The sequence below is a fragment of the Phocoena sinus genome, chromosome 11 (assembly GCF_008692025.1).
Source record: "Phocoena sinus isolate mPhoSin1 chromosome 11, mPhoSin1.pri, whole genome shotgun sequence".
Lineage (NCBI taxonomy): Eukaryota > Metazoa > Chordata > Mammalia > Artiodactyla > Phocoenidae > Phocoena > Phocoena sinus.
The window spans coordinates 29,333,090-29,352,818 of NC_045773.1; the positions used below are offsets into that span (position 1 = coordinate 29,333,090).

General features: G+C 40.7%; 1 protein-coding gene and 1 pseudogene across 6 annotated transcripts in view; one reads left to right on the forward strand and one right to left on the reverse strand.

The window, feature by feature from the left end:
- FHIT (fragile histidine triad diadenosine triphosphatase) overlaps positions 1-19,729 on the forward strand; it is a 1,483,533-nt gene that overhangs the window by 900,369 nt on the left and 563,435 nt on the right. The window lies entirely within an intron of this gene.
- LOC116762498 lies at positions 13,812-14,518 on the reverse strand (annotated as a pseudogene).

Here is a 19,729-nt window from a genome sequence, read left to right on the forward strand (position 1 = left end):
GGAAAGATGCCTCCATCCCCAGGACCAGGGGTCCATACTGGTATGAAAAGGCAGAAAGTCAGCAACCCAAAACACATTACGATAATTACAGTAAAATCACCACTGGAGAGGAACAGCTTGCCACAGCATCTCTGGAAGCTTCCACAGTTATTATTGATACTTTATTCATTTGGTCTCACTGTGGACCTGCTGCAGTTTGAGTTGGGCCATTTTCTGTCCGTGACATGGTCTTTAACATGCTTATAAGGGAAATTCCTTTATCTTCCTGTAAACACGGTCTGTACATTCCAGAAAATCGGATACATTTTTCTAGCATGCCTTTAATGTTAAGCACTGTCTCTGCCCTTTTACTGGCAGCTAGATATCCTAATCTATACAGTACTCTATCACCTACTCTGCTCAATGTTTGTTTGTTTCTGAAAAACGTCATCCTGTGAGAACGTATACTCATTTGAGGTAAAAATCAATTTTACATATTGATCAGGATGTGTCAGCACATCTTTTGAAAATTCATCGCATAGAGTTTGCTTGGCCATAATGTATGGCCTGACCAACCAACTCCTGTGGAGTGAAGCGGGGTCAGTGGGTGGGTAGATGAATGAGTAAATGAATAAGTTTTAAAAGGAAAATTCAGAGATCGTGGAGGTTGAATAATGGCCTGCAAATAGGCTCACATTCTTAGTTCCTGGAGCCTGTCAATGTTGCCTTCTGTGGCAGAAGGGTCTTTGCAGATGTGATTAAGAATCTGGAGATGACAGGCGGAGTCAAGGTGGCAGTGTGGGAAGACATGGAGTTAGCGTCTCCCTACAACTAGGGTGTCTGCCGGCTGGTGGTGGAAAACTCTGACACCCAAGGAGATGGGAGGAGCCCCGAAGTGAACGGATGGCTTGCGGGATCTTGGTTCACGAGTCCAGGGTTGGGCCAGAGCTCTTGTGGTGGGAGCTCCGAGGCTGAACCACCGGACTAACAGAGAACCTAAGACCCCACGGAATATTCATCAGAGTGAGGTCTCACAGAGTTTCTCATCTCAGCACCAAGACCCAGCTCTACGCAATAGCCTGCAAACACTAGTGTTGGAAGCCTCAGGCCAAACAAACGGTAAAACAGGAACTCCCACTCATTAAAAAAAAAGAAAGAAAAAGAGACAGCAAAAAAATAAGTCACAGATGAAGGAGCAAGGTAAAAACCTACCAGACCAAATAAATGAAGAGGAAATAGGCAATCTACCTGAAAAAGAATTCAGAGTAATGATAGTAAAGATGATCCAGAATCTCGGAAATAGAATGGAGGCACGGATTGAGAAATTACAAGAAATGTTTAACAAAGATCTAGAAGAACTAAAGAACAAATAGAGTTGAACAACACAATAACTGAAATAAAAAAATACACTAGAAGGAATCAATAACAGAATAACTCAGCCAGAAGAACGAATAAGTGAGCTGGAAGACAAAATGGTAGAAATAACTGCTGAGGAGCAGAATAAAGAAAAAAGAATGAAAAGAATTGAAGACAATCTCAGAGCTCTCTGAGACAACACTAAACACACCAACATTCGAATTACAGGGGTCCCAGAAGAGGAAGAGAAAAAAAAAAAAAGAGAGAAAATATTTGAAGAGATTATAGTTGGAAACTTCCCTAACATGGGAAAGGAAATAGTCACCCAAGTCCAGGAAGCACAGAGAGTCCCATACAGGATAAACCCTAGGGAAAACACACCAAGACACATATTAATCAAACTAACAAAAATTAAATTCAAAGAAAAAATATTAAAAGCAGCAAGGGAAAAAAAAAATAACATACAAAGGAATCCCCATGAGGTTATCAGCTGATTTTTCAGTGGAAACTCTGCAGGCCAGAAGGGAGTGGCAGGGTATACTTAAAGTGATGAAAGAGAAAAACCTACAACCAAGATTACTCTACCCAGCAAGGATCTCATTCAGATTCGATTGAGAAGTCAAAAGCTTTTCAGACAAGCAAAAGCTAAGAGAATTCAGCACCACCAAACCAGCTTTACAACAAATGCTAAAGAAACTTCTCTAAGTGGGAAACACAAGAGAAGAAAAAAACCCACAAAAACAAACCCAAAACAATTAAGAAAATGGTAATAGGAACATACATATCAATAATAACCTTGAATGTAAATGGATTAAATGCCCCGACCAGAAGACAAAGACTGGTTGAATGGATACAAAAACAAGACCCATAGATATGCTGTCTACTAGAGACCCACTTCAGACCTAGGGACACATACAGACTGAAAGTGAAGGGATGGAAAAAGATATTACATGCAAATGGAAATCAAAAGAAAGCTGGAATAGCAATACTTGTATCAGATAAAATAGACTTTAAAATAAAGACTTACAAGAGATAAGGAGGGACACTACATTAATGATCAAAGGATCACTCCAAGAAGAAAATATAACAATTATAAATGTTTATGCACCCAACATAGGAGCACCTCAATATATAAGGCAAATGCTAACGACCATGAAAGGAGAAATCGACAGTAACACCATAATAGTAGGGGGCTTTAACACCCCACTTAAACCAATGGACAGATCATCCAAACAGAAAATAAAGAAGGAAACACAAGCTTTAAATGACACAATAGACCAGCTAGATCTAATTGATATTTATAGAACATTCCACCCAAAATTGGCAGAATATGCTTTCTTCTCAAGTGCACTTGGAACTTTATCCAGGATATATCACATCTTGGGTCACAAATCAAGCCTTGGAAAATTTAAGAAAATTGAAATCGTATCAAGCATCTTTTCTGACCACAATGCTATGAGATTGGAAATCAGTTACAGGAAAAAAACTGTAAAAAACACAAATACATGGAGGGTAAGCAGTGTGCTACCAAATAATCAAGAGATCACTGGAGAAATCAAAGAAGAAATTTAAAAAATACTTAGAAACAAATGACAATGAAAACACGAAGACCCAAAACCTATGGGATGCAGCAAAATCAGTTCTAAGAGGGAAGTTTACAGCAATACAATCTGATCTAATGAAACAAGAAAAACCTCAAATAAACAATCTAACCCTACCCTTAAAACAACTAGAGGAAGAAGAACAAAGACAACCCAAAGTCAGTAGAAGGAAAGAAATCATAAAGATCAGAGCAGAAATAAATGAAATAGAAACAAAGAAAACAATAGCAAAGATCAATAAAACTAAAACTCATTCTTTGAGAAGATAAACAAAATTGATAAACCCTTAGCCAGACTCAAGAAAAAAAGGGAGAGGATGCAAATCAATAAAATTAGAAATGAAAAAGGAGAAATCACAACTGACACTGCAGAAATACAAAGGATTATAAGAGACTACTACAAACAACTATATGCCGATAAATTGGACAACCACGAAGAAATGGACAAATTCTTGGTACAATTTTCCAAGACTGAACCAGGAAAAATTAGAAAACATAAACAGACCTGTCACAAGCAATGAAATAGAAACCGTAATTAAGAAATCTTCCAACAAACAAAAGTCCAGCACCAGGTGGCTTCACAGGCGAATTCTATCAAACACTTAGAGAAGAGCTAACACCGATCCTTCTCAAACTCTTCCAAAAAATTGCAGAGGGAGAAACACTCCCAAATTCATTCTACGAAGCCACCATCACCCTGATACCAAAATCAGACAAAGATATCACAAAAAAGAAAATTACAGACCAATATCCCTGACGAACATAGATGCAAAAATCCTGAACAAAATACTAGCAAACAGAATCCAACAGCACACTGAAAGATCATAGACCATGATCAAATGGGATTTATCCCAGGGATGCAAGGATTCTTCAATATACGCAAATCAATCAACGTGATATAGCACATTAACAAATTAAGGAATAAAAACCATGTGATCTTCTGAATAGATGCATAAAAAGCTTTTGACAAAATTCAACACCCATTTATGATAAAAACTCTCCAGAAAGTGGGCATAGAGGGAACCTACCTCAACATAATAAAGGCCACATATGATAAACCCACAGCCAACATCATTCTCAGTGGTGAAACACTGAAAGCATTTCCACTAAAACCAGGAACGAGAAAAGTATGTCCACTCCAGTCACTCTTATTCAACATAGTTTTGGAAGTCCTAGCCACAGCATTCAGAGAAGAAGAAGAAATATAAGGAATCCAAATCAGAAAAGAAGAAGTAAAGCTGTCACTGTTTGCCGATGACATGATACTATACACAGAAAACCCTGAAGATGCCACCAGAAAGCTACTAGAACTAATCAATGAATTTGGTAAGGTTGCAGGATACAAAATTAATGCACAGAAATCTCGCATTCCTATACACCAACAACAAAAAATCAAAAAGAGAAATTAAGGAAACCCTCCCATTTACCACTGCAACAGAAAGAATAAAATACCTAGGAATAAACCTGCCTAAGGAGGCGAAAGACTTGTACTTAGTAAACTATAAAACACTGATGAAAGAAACCAAAGATGACATAAACAGATGGGTAAATATACCATGTTCTTGGATTGGAAGAATCAATATTGTGAAAATGACTATACTACCTAAAGCAATCTACAGATTCAGTGCAATCCCTATCAAACTACCAATGGCATTTTTCACAGAATTAGAACAAAAAATTTTACAATTCGTATGGAAACACAAAGACCCTGAGTAGCTAAAGCGATCTTGAGAAAGTAAAATGGAGTTGGAGGAATCAGGCTCCCTGACTTCAAACTGTACCACAAAGCTACAGTAATCAAGACAGTATGGTATTGACACAAAACCAGAAATTTAAATCAATGGTACAAGATAGAATGCCCAGAGATAAACCCATGCACCTATGGGCACCTAATTTATGACGAAGGAGGCAAGAATATACAATGGAGAAAAGACAGCTTCTTCAATAAGTGGAGCTGGGGAAACTGAACAGCTACATGTAAAAGAATGAAATTAGAACACTTCCTAACACCATACACAAAAGTACACTCAAAATGGATTAAACACTTAACCAGACACTATAGCACTCTTAGAGGAAAACATAGGAAAAACACCCTTTGACATAAACCACAGCAAGATCTTTTTTGACCCACCTCCTAGAATAACGGAAATAAAAACAAAAATAAACAAATGGAACTTAATTAAACTTAAAAGCTTTTGCACAGCAAAGGAAACCATAAACAAGACAAAAAGACAGTCCTCAGAATGGGAGAAAGTATTTGCAAATGAAACAACAGACAGTGGATTAATCTCCAAAATATGCAAACAGCTCATGGAGCTCAATTTCAAAAAAACAAAACAATCCAGTTAAAAAATGGGCTGAAGACCTAAATAGACATTTCACCAAGGAAGACATACAGATAGCTAAGAGGCACATGAAAAGATGCTCAACATCGCTAATCATTAGAGAAATGCAAATCAAAACTACAATGAGGTATCACCTCACACCAGTCAGAATGGCCATTATCAAAAAATCTAGAAACAATAAATGCTGGAAAGGGTGTGGTGGAAAGGGAATTTTCCTGCACTGTTGGTCGGAATGTAATTGATACAACCACTATGGAAAACAGTATGGAAGTCCCTTAAAAAACTAAAAATAGACTACCATACGACTGAGCAATCCCACTACTGGGCATATACCCTGAGAAAACCATAATTCAAAAAGTGACATGTACCACAATGTTCATTGCAGTACTATTTACAGTAGGACATGGAACCAACCTAAACGTCCATTGACAGATGAATGGATAAGGAAGATGCGGCACATATATGCAATGGAATATTACTCAGCCATAAAAAGAAACGAAATTGAGTTATTTGTAGCGAGGTGGGTGAACCAAGAGTCTGTCATACAGAGTGAAGTAAGTCAGAAAGAGAAAAGCAAATACTGTATGCTAACGCATATATATGGAATCTAAAAAAAAAAAAAAAAAAAAGTACTGATAAACCTAGTTGCAGGGCAGGAGTAAAGAGGTAGACAGAGAAAATGGACTTGAGGACATGGGGTGGGAGGGCAGAGCTAGGGCAAAGTGAGAGTAGCATCGACATATATACACTACCAAATCTAAAATAGTTGGCTGGTGGGAAGCAGCAGCATACACAGGGAGGTCAGCTCAGTGTTTTGTGATGACCTAGAGGGGTGGGATAGGGGGTATGGGAGGGAGGCTCAAGAGGGAAGGGATTTGGGGACATGTGTATGCATATGGCTGATTCGCTTCGTTGTACAACAGCAACTAACACAGTACCGTGAAGCAATTATACTCCAATAAAGATCTATTAAAAAATAAACCAGGGACTTCCCTGGTGGCGCAGTGGTTGAGAGTCTGCCTGCCAATGCAGGGGGCACAGGTTCGTGCCCCGGTCCGGGAGGATCCCACATGCCGCGGAGCGGCTGGGCCCGTGAGCCATGGCCTCTGAGCCTGCGCGTCCAGAGCCTGTGCTCCGCAATGGGAGAGGCCACAGCAGTGAGAGGCCTGCGTACCACAAATAATAATAATAATAATAATAATAATAATAATAAAACAACAAAAAAAAACCCCAAAACACAACAAAAAAAAGAATCTTGAGATGAGATACCCTCAATTATCTGGGTGGGCCCAGCACAATCAAAGGGTCTTTGTAAGAGGGAGGCAAGAGAGTCAGCGTTAGAAAAAAGGAAATATGACAACAGAGGCAGAGATTGCAGTGATGCTGTTTGAAGAGTGCAGAAGGGGTCACAAACCAAGGAATACAGGCAGCCACTAGAAACTGAAAAAGGCATGGAAATGGATTCTCCCCTTCAAGCCTCCAGAAGGAAGCAGCCCAGTCAACATCTTGCCTTCAGCCCTGTGAAACTGACTTCAGACTTGTGGCCTCCAAAGCTGTAAGAGAATAAATTTGTGTCATTCTAAGCCACGAAGTTTATAGTTAACTTGTTACAGCGCTAATAGGAACTTAATACAGAGATTCATAAACTTATAAAATGTCAGGCAATGAGTACTGTAGTCTAATAGGAGTATCGTTCTGCTGACGAGGAACGTGATGCGCCCTCCATCACATCACATGTTCAGGATGCCAGTCATTGTGGTTTTGACCCTTCTGATGGGGTGTGTGTGTTGGGACAAGGCCCCAAGGATAGAGACTTGGGACTTGGGTGGAATTTACTTGATACATTTCACTGCTTCCTGAAGGCTTTTTTTCTTTTTCTTTTTTTGGTTTGTTTGTTTGTTTTTGTTTGTTTGTTTTTGCGGTACGCGGGCGTCTCACTGTTGTGGCCTTTCCTGTTGTGGAGCACAGGCTCCGGACGCGCAGGCTCAGCGGCCATGGCTCACGGGCCCAGCCGCTCCGCGGCATGTGGGATCCTCCCGGACTGGGGCATGAACCCGTGTCCCCTGCATCGGCAGGCATACTCTCGACCACTGCGCCACCAGGGAAGCCCCAACTAGGTTCTCTTTATGAAGGAACATTTCCCTCTACTCATCCCATACCTTTCTCTTCAACTTTCCCCATAGTTTATTTTTCTGATTTCCATTTCACTCTTGATTCGGTGCTGTTCTTTTCAGAGAAGAAAATCTTCCTTTTAATTTCCAAGGAAAGAGGCAGGCACTCTTTGCTTCTTATTGTGATCTGATAGGGGGGTGATTTTTAGTATGTCTCATGTCCAGAAAATCCTATACTGCTTTGTCGCTGCATTGTGTCATGCTGCGTTGAGCTTTTTTAGGTGGCCGTTATGGAATCTTGGATTAGTAATTCCCAGTACTAATGTTCTGTAGCACCTATGGAGTTTTGACAGTTTCTCCTACGTATTAGCTGTCTCCTTGGTGCAGTGATTTGTTAACAGAAAAATAATATCATTATTTTAATATTTTTATTAGCGTTTTTATGAGGTTCCATCCCACGCAAACTGCCTGTTGGTCGCTTTGTGGTAGTTAACTATTGCAGTATCCATGAAATTTGGGTTTTTTATGGGATGGGATTCATTGTGAAGAGTAAGCAGTAGAAAAATGTAATGAGAAACAGAGGAATTCTAACAGACCCTCTGATAAAGGGATGGTTTCATCTTGAGAGTTGCTGCATTTCATGTTTATCAAAGATTACAAATGTGAGTCCCAGAGTAAATAGAATCCTCAGAAAAGTTTAGTGATGTATGTATTTGTTACAGGGATTGATTTTCAAAAGTCCTTAACTAGACTTTGTTTGATTGATCCTCATACATACCTATAAGGAAAAAAGTAATTTAAATGGATACAAGTTGTTTGATTATTTTAGAATATAAAGTTGAGTAAAAAATTGAACCTTGGGCTTCCCTGGTGGCGCAGTGGTTGGGAGTCCGCCTGCCGATGCAGGGGACGCGGGTTCGTGCCCCGGTGCGGGAGGATCCCGCATGCCGCGGAGTGGCTGGGCCCGTGAGCCATGGCCGCTGAGCCTGCGCGTCCGGAGCCTGTGCTCCGCGACGGGCGAGGCCACAGCGGTGAGAGGCCTGTGTACCGCAAGAAAAAAAAAAAAAAAAAAAAAAAATTGAACCTTAAAGTTTTAAGAATATATATTATTCACTTAAAATTGATACATTACTGGAACCATATACTTTGCCTTGAAAATTTATTTTAAGATTCCTGTATGGCTGTGGTTTACAAATTTTATTGTGAATAAGAATCATTTGGAGTCACTTAATGAAACATTGTTTCTTGGGCCTCTTACCTCAGGGATTTTGTTTCAATCAATTAAGAGTGGACTCTAGAATCTCTAGTTTTACCAGTCACTATAGATAATTCAACAATCCTCAGGGTATTCTTCAAGAAACACTGCTATATATACCCCACCAATAAAGAAAATAGTGAGTGTGTGCTATTTAAGAAATTCCTGAAGTCTTTTCAGAAAAATAGTTGTTGGAAACGCCGTTTGCCATATGTAAGATATGCTGTGCTGAGTTACAGAACACTTTAGGAAAAGGCTTAATGTGTTTCTTGCGAGCCTGTAGCGTTTGTTAAGGTTCTGGCTTTCACTCCAATTTGTAGCATTGCGAGCGGCATCCTTTAGGTTTGGCTGTAATGTGTTTAGCTCAGTGGCACGGAAACTGGCAGATATTTCTGTAAGACATACCTACTGAGAAATAGTGCTTGCTGCCAGTACCTTGATCTGCATACATTGAGCACTTAACCGTTTGCATTTTTTGTTTATTCACTTGTCCTAAATGCTTAATGAATGGGTTCCCTAAGGCTTTAATTTCCAGCCAGTCCTAAATTTATTACTAAAGTTTATCAAGCAGTAAACACACTATTGCACTTATACTGTCATGTTTTTATAAAGCATCTTATAAAAGGTGACATCTGGCAAAGAGGCAGATCTATAAAAATCATGTGGGTGGGTATTGTGTCATTTTTTCTTCCATACTCCCAGAAAGAGTAATATTATTTTGACACACACATACATACCCACTGTCAAGTTTCTATTTTTATAGTTAGCTTACTGCACATATCCTTGAGCTATACAAAACCTTTGGGCTAATGCAAACAAAAAGTGACATTTCTGCATATTTATTACAATGCCATTTTAGAGGTTGACTTTGCCTGATAGGATTTTTCCAAGAACAGCGTCATCTTCATGACAGTAGACATTGTTGAGAGCAATACCATTGTGCAGTTAGTCAGGAGAGGTCAAATATGGAAGGACAAATCATAAATAGCTTAATTTAATGCTTGGCATGATTATTTCTCAATATTTGCTAGAAACAGGGACAGAAGAAACTACAACACAACCCTGATGAGCAGATCCCTAAGTCGTCAGAATCTGAACTCATCCTTTGTCAACATACACCCTACCCCAAAGTCCAGAAACCCTACTCCTGGGTTTATACCCCCAAAATGAATGCATTTATCCACCAAAAGGCTGGAGAAGAATGTTCATAACAGCTTTCTTTAGAAAAGCCCAAACTAGAAGCAGCCCAGATGTCCTTCAGTCACCAAATGGATAAATGTAGTAGACTTGTAAAATGGAATACTTCACAGCAGTGAAAGCGTACCACCTACTGTCCCATGCACCAACATTAATGAATCTCAGAGACAGTTGAATGAAAGAAGCTGGCTACTGAAGAGTACCTACTGTGTGATGTACTGTACTGGAAAATTCAAGAACTGACAGAACTGACCAATGGTGATAGAAGTTAGAATAGCGCTTACCTGTGTGTGTGTGTGTGTGTGTGTGTGTGTGTGTGTGTGTGTGCAGGTCGGGGGTAGTTTATTGAGGGCACTGTCTGGGAAGGGGCAGAGGGAGTCTTCTGGGGTAATGGAGACACAGTGTTTCACTGTCTGGGTCCTGGTTACCTGTGTGTATACATATGCAAAAATGCAGAGTGGCACACTTAAGATTATCCCACCTTACTATATGTTCTGGATACCTATTGCTGTGTAATAAACCATTGAAAAACATAACAGCTGAAAACAGTTTGTTGGTATTATATCTCACAAAGGTGTGGGTCAGGGATTCGCAAAGGGCGGTGCAAGGATGATTGGTTTATCTCATCCAGTAAAGTCTGGTGCCTCGACTGGGGTGACTCCAATAGCAGAAAGTCAGTTAGGTTCTCCCCTGTGCCTTCTCTCTCCCCGCCCCACGCCCTGGGGCTATCTAAATGGGCTTTCTCGGGACATGTTGACCTCAAGATGGTCAGACTTCTTACTTTAGAACAGTTCATGACTTTAAGAGCTGGTGTTTTAAGAGAGTAAGTGGAGACACAACAGTTTCTTAAGACCTGGGCAGAGTAAGTTCGGCTGAATTCTCTTGATCAGAGTACTTACCGAGCCCACCAGACTCAAGGAGATAGACCCCCTACCTGTCACTGGAAGGGATGTTAAAGATTTTGCGGCCACGTTTTACAGACGCAATATCTCAATTTACAAGTTTCCTTTAAAAAGTTAAAATCGGTCACATTACTCTCAAAACCTTATTTTCTGTTGGAAGATATTGCAAAATTTAAATCTAGTTCTGAAAAACACAAACAGCAAAAGAGACCCTCCATCTGAAATCACAGTTTCCATCCTATCATACATCTCCTCTCCATTTCTTTTTGAGGTTGAAAATTCTGTGACTTTTTCTTATGTTATTTGAAGTTTCTGGGCTTTGAGTTTTATTTTTGCCAGGCTTGGGTGAACTTAGACTTTAATTTAATCATTTACGGCCTAAAGTTAACTGTCAGATTGAAGTCAGATGATAAGGCTTCTGATACAACTGAAATCCTTTGCTCCTTTTGATTTATGGATAATGAATTTTCCCTCTTATGGTCATAGTATCATTTTTAAGAAAGAAATCCTATATTTCTTATTAATCAGAGCTATGTTGCCCAACCGGTCTCTTTGTACAAATCCTTATTAAGAGGTGAGCACAGGGCAGCTGCATTTATGAAGTGAGGTTTTATATGAGATGGACTGGCAATGTTTATTCAAGCTAAATAAAGCCAGCGTGAAAGCAGCACCTTTTAAATTATTTGGCTTCATTTGAACATGCCACTGATGTAGACAGCTTGGGCAAGCAGTGTGTGTACACAAAAAGCTACATTATCAAACATATCGAAAGGTTTCAATGCCAGCGCACCAAACATCTCTAGCAGAGATAATTACTGCACCCGTGCTGGGCATAATTTAGGTCAAAAGAAGCACTTCAGCCAGATCTTTAAACAACATTGTACATCTCGTTTGAAGTTTTTGGGACCATATCTCAATTTTGTGCCAGTATCTTCAAAGTCCATTTTACAGAGTCAAGATTAGAAAACTCTGACTTCATATTCTCTCAGATTTTCTTTTTAATTAATTGCAGAATGCTATCCTTTTGCTCCCTCCCCACAACCCCCATCAAACCAGAAAGAATTTGTGTGGTAATTCCATATCACTGTAATTTCAAGACTCTGCTTTCATTTGTCACTTAAAGAACTTTGCAGTATATAAAGCAGTTAACCCAGCTCCAAAGCCGTATCACTTTGTCAAGAGAGTCGTTTGCACTTTACGTGACAAGCTATTTGTATAAAGTGCCAGCGTTTGCACTAAATATACTGCATGAAATCTAAGTTATAGATGATGGAATCTTGTCTGTAGTGCTTGTCATGTGCTGCTCACTCTTCCCCCCCAGCCTTCTAACTCCCTCCCCCCAATCGAACGGGACTGTTTTGAAGAGACCCCTGTAATTTTGACAATATTAATGGTGTTGCCTGAGCCACATCAGAAGGCACACAATTCTAGAGTTTGATGAACACATTCGTTTCCTCTCACTGATCTCTGACTCTTGAATACTGTAGACTGCTTAGAGAAATGCTAACGTGCATATTTGTATATGTGTCATGTCTAAAGCATGTTTATGTGTACAAATAGTATCCACGTGTGGGGCTGTGAGTATAGCAGAAGCATGACCTTAGGAATTGGCTAGGTTCTAATCCATTCCCTCCTGTTCTCAAGCAGTATGACCTTGGACAAAATAAGATGTTTGAACATGTTTGCTTCTCTGTAATTTGGGGGAACTAATCCCAGCCCTCAGGATTCTTGGTGCATTGGTTTTCATGTGTGGCGTATCATGAAGACTAGAAGTCCCTACATTCTTAGGACTATCACAGTAAGCACATTTTCTTGGCTGCGAGTCGAGCTGGTTCTCTGTAGAAGGTTTTTTGGGTTTTGTTTCAATCTAAACATTTCCAAGAATTAGTTATTCATATTTAAATTGTTAACAAATGTAAAAAATATATATATATTTGATACCTACTTTATGTAGATATCCTTCACAGTAAACTAGGTCTCTCCTGGGATATAGCGTTTCCACCATGCTCCTCAAAGGTGTCCACAAGCCAGCACCAGTGGCTTATTATCACCCACAGGCCTATGCAAAATACGGATTCTCAGATCCCAGCCCAGACCTTTTGAAATAGAAACTGCATTTCAACCTTTATTTATTTTCACACTAAAGTTAAAGAAGAACTTTTCTAGTAGAGTGATCACTGGTTCTTAAGTTGGAAGACCTAGGTTCTCGTGGAGTTTTTTTTTTTTTTTTAAAGGTTTTTAACCAGGACCTTCAGTAAGAAATAGATTTAATATCATTACCCAACGAAGAGGAGCATACGTGCTCATAAACACATGTAGTTAAAACAAAGATTGCACCAAACAGTATTTACCCTTGCTGTATGCTGAGCACTCAGACATTTTTTATTTCAACTTAAAATATGCCAGCCATGGCCCCTCAAATTGATTTTATAATCATTCGTAAAGAACTGTTGTTTTACATGACATTGTGCACTTTTTCCTCCCCAGGCCTTGATTTTCTCAACTGTAAAAGCGTGTATGTTGTATCAATTGATTTCAAATGTCTCTTAGCTTAGACAGCCTGTGTTGCACTTCAAAATGTGAAAATCCACTTCTGGACCACATTTTAAAAGCAGCATGTTTATTGGTTATTGTATGTGTTGTTTTATTGAGAGGGCGGAAGGAGCGCAGACAAACAATGGCTCACAGAGCACAGCTTTTGCATAATAAAAGCTCACAGCTCAGAGTGGTAGACGGTGCAGCGTGAACAATTACATGCTGGTCCTAAACGTGTGTCATTATTTAAAACAAACAAAACACACTTTTAAGCTTTTAAAAATGTGTATACTTGGTCAGTGTGTAACTAAAACATAGTGAACTAAATCCTCGTCCTGTCTAATACACAATCAGAATATTTTTTGGGGGGGAGGGAGGTACCAAATTACTTTATTTGAAGGAATGGTACTAAGGAAGGAACTTGTAGATGTTTTGGTACAACTTACAGAAAAGGTAAAGGTAACCCAAACATGCATGCACTGCCTTGACGCAGGGAAGTCACCCTGTGGCTACAGGAAGCCAGCCTAAGGCTTAGCTCTCATTATCACTGTATTCCAGGGTGTGTTTGTCAAAGAGATACTCTGTCATGCCAGATTCGGGGGCCCCCATCTTGGGCAAGTTGGTTATGTGGTCACCCAATTCTTTGACGGATTTCACCTGCTCATTCAGGTCATGAGTCTCAATGAAGTCGCACAAATTGGGGTCATTTTTGTCAGTGGCCAGTTTGTGCAGTTCCAGCAGTGACGGATTCACACTTTTTTTCCAAGCGTAGCGCACGTTCCATTGCATTCAGCCCGTTCTCCCAGTCATCGCGGTCTGGTTTCCTGATATCCTGAAGGAGGATTCGGCCACCCCGTTGGTTCTGCAGCTGATTCATCACTTTCTCAGCATGTTCCCTCTCCTCACGGAGATTGATGAAGAGAGTATTTGGCAGAGTTCTTCAAAGCCACATCATTGCGGTCAAAATAGTACGACACGGACAGGTAGACGTAGGAGGCATATAGCTCCAGGTTGATCTGGTGGTTGACGGCGGCCTCCGAGCGCTGGTGGTAGTGCTGGCGGTAGTGCTGGCGCCCCTGCGAGTGGGACGCGGTCGTCATGGCGGGCGGCCGAGGGGAGGCGGCAGCGGGGACCTTGGGGCGGTCGGAGGGCGCCGTGAGGTGGTGGCGAGGGCTGGTGCTGGGCGGCCGGCCGGAGCGGGGGAAGAGCGTCGGGTTCCGTCCAAACACTGTCGAAGCAGGAAACTGTGGCGACTCTTCGGGAACTCTGCAGTGGAGAAAGCTGAGAACATCTTGACCGGTGATGAGAATTGAAAGATCACCAGTGAAGGGCAATCATCGTGTCCCTCCTGATGTGATGCCCTGAGAAGGGCACAGTGTGGCCAGTACAGTTTTGGGGCCAGGAATATGTAACCCGAATCCAATCTCCAGGACACATCAGAGAAACCCCAGTAAGGAATAGTTCTATTAAAAAAAAAAAAAGTATGTGGAAGGTACAAGTGGGGATATATTGTGAAATAAAAAAAGTCAAAGAAATGTTTGAGATCAAAGGAGACTACAGAGACAGGGGCCCTAATTGAGAGCCTATACTAGATATTACAATGGACAGGGAGAATGCCATAAGGGACATCACTAGTTAATAGACAAAACTGGGGAAGAAGATGGTGGATTAGATAAAATATGGTACCAATGTTACGTTTACTGAAGCTGGTTGCTGTACTGTGGTGATAAGAGAAATTGTCCTTATTCTTAAATGCACACTGAATGAAACTTATTTTCAAAATAAGGACAGGAAATAAACAGTATGTGTATAGGGAGAAAGTGCAGATGATAAGCAGATGGGGAAAATGTCAACTCAAGATGGATCTGGGGCGTAGATAGGTGTTCCTTGTGCTATTCTGGTTCGTGGAATTTGGGGATACATTTGAAATTAATTCCAAATTAAAATTTTTGAAATTTTCCTTCCTCTCCTCTAATGGTGACCCTTTGTGTTTCTAGAATGCCTGGAGTGCTTTTGCCTTGGGGCTTGTGCCTTTTTAAAGCCAAGCTGGGCTGAGCTGGAGCCCCCTGTATGCTCTAGTTTCCCGAAACTCTTCGCTTCTTCGGGAGCTGACAGAATAGGCCTGCAGTGCCCACCTCCCGTCTATGCCCTTGTCCCTCAGACCTTTTGGTCTGTCCCTCTTCTGTCACACCTACCCCTGCTTCAGTGCCCCGATACATTACTGATTAGCTGGTGCTGTTAGTCTTTCTCACTTGGCCTTTTGCTGACCTTGACCTCTATCCAATTCTTGGCCCCTTGCCCCAGTTCACTATATTCTCCCACCTTTCAGCACCAATCTCTTGGAGAGAACACTGCTCTCTTTTGATAGTGAAGGAAACCCAGGATCCTCTTTTTAAAAACACTGTAGAACAGGGACTCAGATACCAACAGATGTCTGCACATACCAGGGAGTCCAGAGGCTTCTGATGATAGGTCTTGGGCTCTACTGAAGCCAGAAATCCACAAATACCTTTAAAACATTTTCAAAAAGCAATGGTCTCCCTTTCCTGTGGCAGAGGAATGCTGGAGGAATAAACAAAGGTGGTTCTTGCTTGTCTGCTCTGCCAAGTGCCCACATAGCCAGACAGATTTCAAAGAAGTGGCCCTCTGTAATTGTTAATTATCCTTCACAGCCATGTCCCTGTCCTCAAGAAGGTGCAGTCTTATTGATGAGGTGAGACACTTGAATGTGAAACCGACTGATAGCTTGTGTGATGAACTGCGTTCAGAAAAATTATAGTAAGTAATACATGGCAGGAATTGGAGAAACCAAAAGACCGTTGTGGCTGTGGATGCAACTTGGCTGATGGAAGAAGTTGGAGAGCAACGAGGATGTCTCTCCCAGAATCTCTAGAAAGAGCCTCCTAATGGCTCTGTAGTGGAAGACAAAGCAAGCAGGCAAGGAGCCCGGCTCTGGGGCGCAGGATACCAGATGGTTCATTGAAAGTCGGAGCTCAGGGTCTGAGGGGTGAGGGAAGAGGGCTCAACCCTTGGGCTTCAGCCTGCATTTTCACAAAAAGCCTCAATTTAGATTTTAGATATTATTTCCAGGAGAGGAGAGTTACAGAAGTGTTCTAGCTGGAACGCAAAAAGCCCTCTGCCATACCTCTTGACCATTCACCTGCCACGTACTTTGAATTTAAAAAAAGGAAAATCCCACATGCTACGGAGCAACTACACCCATGAGCCACAACTACTGAGCCTGTGTGCCACAACTACTGAAGCCCGTGTGCCCAGAGCCTGTGCTCCACAGCAAGAGAAGCCACCGCAACGAGAAGCACGCACACCGCAACGAAGAGTAGCCCCCGCTCGCCGCAACAAGAGAAAGCCCGCACGCAGCAACGAAGACCCAAAATAAATAAATTCATTAAAAAGACTTTTTTTAAATTTAAAAAGTTCTGTCATTACCTTAGGAATATCTTAATTATTTTGATTTTATTTTTTCCTGTTCAAAGTTTGCTTTTTTTTTTTAAAGATTGGCATACTTTTTGGACCACTGGTTTGAGATTTCTTCCTTTCTGCTTTTCTCAGTATACCAGGGGCCTCAAAAGCAGAGGTCTTCCATCCTCTCAGGAGCTCTGTCCCTCCCCGCCCATGCCTGTAATAACGTCCTCTCGCCACGCGTCTCCTGCACCTGGCCAGGTGGAGTTCTCCTCTTCCTGCCACCTTCCCCACCCCAAGATTGACAGTTCCAAAGCTTCTACTGCAAGCACAGTTGGTACTCAGTTTATTGGTAATTAATGAGTAGTACTTCCTTGGCAGAACATAATGGAACTACAGAGCAATCACTTAGAAAGGGAAACAACTGTCAGTTATCACTCTAATGAATCCCGTTTAACAGAGGTGATGGCAGCCCGGCTGAGGCACAACCTTCTGTGCATCGAAAGTGGATCCCTTAATAACTCCATTCTGTACTGTGTGTAATTTGCAAAATAACTGCTCTCAAGGCCAAATTGTAAAGTGGCTTCAGCTATGGGTAACAGTGTAATTTTGGAACTAGTCTCAGAACTAGTTATTAACTGTTCACTGTTAATATTTGAATATGAGTAAACAGAAACAATTCTTAACATTAAAAATTTAAATAGTATGGTAGTGGTGGTGACAATTATTGAGATGATCATAGCAGTGATGTTAACAAATGACGTTAATTGAATCATACGTGACAGGCCCTATGCTGAACATTTCATATGCATCATCTCACTTAATTCTCAGAACAATCGAGTGTTAAAAGTGACTTTTCAGAAGGGCAACTTCATGGCTGTTGTGCAAATATAAACACAGTTTAAGATCTTATTCAGCTCATTAATTTAAGAGGGTGAGGGACCTAGTAAGATGTTAAAATTAGTCCAAAAATAATTTGAGATTTTGTGTATGTGTGTGTGTGTGTGTGTGTGTGTGTGTGTGTGTGTGTGTGATTTGATAGATTGTTGGGCCAGATACAGAACAGGATAATGTCCTGCTGGTCCATAAGAGCTCACACAAGTTACTGTCTCCCATCAGTTGTAAAATAGCCCTGTAAACAGAAAGTCACACCCAGCAGTGGGAACACTATACTAAAGGAATCCAGTAATCTCGTTTGCCTATTTCCAAGTTTGGAATATTTTTTCTGATACCTGTAAGGCAAATGGTGCTATAATTCGCACATTACAAATGGAGAAACTGAGGCTTTGTGATGTTAAGTAACTTGGCCAAGGTTATATGAGAGGTGGAGTGGTGATTGACTTGAGTCTGACTCCTTACACAGCTGACACTGGTGGTGAAGAGCATGGGCTCAGTAAATGAACAGGTTTGAGTTCAACTCCCAGTGAACTTGGGACAGGTAACTACTGTGCCTTTATTTTTTCAGCCGTGAGGTTGTGTTGCTAATAGTTTTAAGTCACTTGGTGTTGTGAGGATATGGTAAGGTGACATGTTAAAGCCTTGTGCATGTTGTACATGACATTGCACTCACTCTGTAAATGTCAGCAGCTGTTGTCATCATCCGTACTGATCATCACGATCGAGCACCACCTGCATGTGTCTTGCAAATAGCAGTGCCCTCACCTTCTCTACCTCGATTGGCCGTGGTTGCCTTAATAGTCTGCGCACATCCAGAGTATGAGCTCCAGGAATCTCCGTCACAGAAAACCAATTCTCCATCACAGTTTTTGTCCAGGATCGTGACCAGATTCAGCTGACCCCAGGAATAGAAAGGTAGTGTAATAGTTGGAAAAGTATCTCTTCCTCCAGGGAACAAAACGACAACAGTGCCATGTGGCTTATAAAAATATTTGCCCCTGCTATTCTATAACCTGTAAACTTTAAGGGTGCATGGATCCATGATAACTGTAGCAGGTGTCATTTAAAAAACCTACTCAAAGTAAGTATCAGTGTCATAATACAACACATGCTAGAGTAGATTTTTCTCAATGGCAAAAATCCAAGCATGGCATTCAGTTTTTCCTTCCTGGAACTCATGTTCCCTTGTATCAGTGACAATGGAGTTGAAATGTTTAGGTCTTGTATTGGATATCATCTCACTGTCTTGCTTTGAGCAGATGAGGTGTTGGAGGCATCTCTATCAATCTTGTCTTTTGGAATTAAGGAGTGCCAAATGACAGAAATCAAAGGTTCAATGACAAAATGGTGTGTGCTTGGTGAATTTACCATTTTTTTAAATAAGATTTTTCTGTAGATATTAAGGAGGTTCAAATTTTTTAGGAGGTAATTTACTGGAGACACACTTCTATACTGGCTCCTTACCTCTGAGATTAGAGCCTTACTGAAGTCAGCATATGTATATCTAGTTACTCACATATATCAAAAATTTCTCTTTATGCTCTCATCTTTGTTGTGTGGGGTAGAAGGAAGCGTTCATCTCAAAAATGGGACGTGATTTCTTGATTTGGAATTCTTCAAAAGCACATAAAAATGATTAGCTTTGTCTTCATAGGATTCATGTGTTAGATTTTTGCCTCATCACAGCAGAAATGCAGCATGTCGGTCTTGTTATTGTGATCCTAAGATGAAGGCAGATACTCACGATTAATTCTTGATGATTTTCTTGTTATCATTGATAATACAAACAATATGTCTGTACTATTTGAGAGTCGACAAGCACCAAGTATATTTTTAAACATGCCAAGTTGGTTTGGTACTCCTCCTACGTATTTTCTTAAATTTGTAAAATTGTGAAATATTTGTTTCTTGTATATTTAGAATTATTGCCTTATATGCTCTCTTACCATACTGTGAATGGTCCAAGAGACTCAGTTTAATTTTGCAGGTATATTGTTGTGAGGAATTGTTACAAAGAACTATTCTCAAAGGGTTAAGCAGTTGTTCCTAGTGGAAATAAAGTGGACTGAAAGAGACATTGAAGAGGCTTGCAAATGATATCTTAGTAACTCATATCAGGATCGCCCGAAATC